Source organism: Tupaia chinensis, unplaced genomic scaffold (assembly GCF_000334495.1).
Source record: "Tupaia chinensis unplaced genomic scaffold, TupChi_1.0 Scaffold000667_1, whole genome shotgun sequence".
In the NCBI taxonomy this organism is placed as follows: Eukaryota; Metazoa; Chordata; class Mammalia; order Scandentia; family Tupaiidae; genus Tupaia; species Tupaia belangeri.
In genome coordinates this window covers 1,467,300-1,468,857 of record NW_006160189.1, presented here as the reverse complement: position 1 = coordinate 1,468,857, position 1,558 = coordinate 1,467,300, and the positions used below count along the sequence as shown (strand labels likewise).

Sequence of the window (1,558 nt, the reverse complement as noted above, 5' to 3'; positions counted from 1 at the left end):
GGAAAATTATTGGCTGAGAACATGTATGTGGATGTGCTTGATTGAGCCAATGCACAGTGTATTTTGATGGAAAATTCATTTGTTTGTTGTGATGGTGTAAAGTGAAAAAAAAAAATAAAACAAACAAACAAAAAACCCTATAGCTAAAATTACACAGAATGTTCCACCAAAAACTGGCACAGGCCAAGGCTGCCCACTTACTGCACTCCTTTTTTTAACATAGTACAGAACTTCTAGCCAATGCAATTGGACAAGAGAGTCAAATAAAAGGCATTCAATAGGAAAAGAAGTGAAATTATCTCTATTTGCAGATGACATGATTCTATACATAGAAAATACAAAAGAATCCACAAAAACAAAGACTAAAACTCCTGGAAGTGATAAATGAATACAGAAAAGTGGTAGAATACAAAATAAACATAGAAAATCTGTATGATTTTTTATACACCAACAATGGACAAATTGAGATAGAACTTGAAGAAAGTCATCCCATTCACAATAGCCACAAAAACAGTAAGGTAACTAGGAATAAACATAACCAAAGAAGTCAAAGATCTCTACAAGGAAAACTATAAAATACTTGAAAAATAAATTAAAAATGACTCAAAAAAGTGGAAAAAATCCCATTTTTCTTTTTTTTTTCATTTTAGCAGTTTTTAATAAGAATGGCATATAAGATTATTTTACTCCTGCATCTTCTCGATTGTTTCTTCCTTGTATTTGCCCTTTTCTTTTCCTACTTGGCGAGACTTGGCTTTCCGTTCAAGGATCTTTTTGCGTTCTTTGTCCAGCTTTAGTCTGGTGATAACCACCTTGCTGGGGTGAATCCCCGCACGGACCGTTGTGCCATTAGCCTTTTCCTGCTGCACCCGCTCAATATAGATGACATATTTCTTCCTGTAAACTTGGACCACTTTGCCAATTTGCTGACCCTTATAGTGTCCTCGCACAACCTGAACTTCATCATCCTTTCAGATGGGCATAGATCGCAAGATGTACTTCTGCCTCAGCTCTTTGGAAAGAGGGGAAGACATTATTTTCCTTCGGATGTGGGAAGGTGCATTGAAATGTCTTTTACGGTTCTTGCTTTGGTCAGAAGTCACAAAAGGATTGAACTTCATTTTGGCCGCTGCAGCTCCGGCGATGGCCACCAAAAATCCCATTTTTCTGACTGGAAGAATTAATATAATTTAGATGTCAATCCTACCCAAATTAATCTACAAATTTAATGCAATTCCAATCAAACTACTAGAGATAGTTCTCACAGAACTAGAAAAAAAACCCCACAAAATTTGTCTGGAATCACAAAAGGCCCTGTATCATCAAAGCAATACTTTGCAAAGGGAATAAATTAGAGGCACTCACTTCCTGACCTCAAAATATGTTATAAACCTGTGATAATTAAAACAGCATAGCATTGGCATAAAAACAGGCAGATAGCCCAATGGAATAGAATTGAGAACCCCAAAATAAACTCCAAAATATACAGTCAATTCATCATTGACAAAGGACATAAGACAATGGGTGGGGGTGGGTGAAATCTCTTCAGCAAATGGTA

General features: G+C 36.3%; 1 pseudogene; it reads right to left on the bottom strand.

The window, feature by feature from the left end:
• Positions 1 to 671: 671 nt before the first annotated feature.
• On the bottom strand, positions 672 to 1,130 carry LOC102492226 (60S ribosomal protein L26-like; annotated as a pseudogene).
• Positions 1,131 to 1,558: the final 428 nt, after the last annotated feature.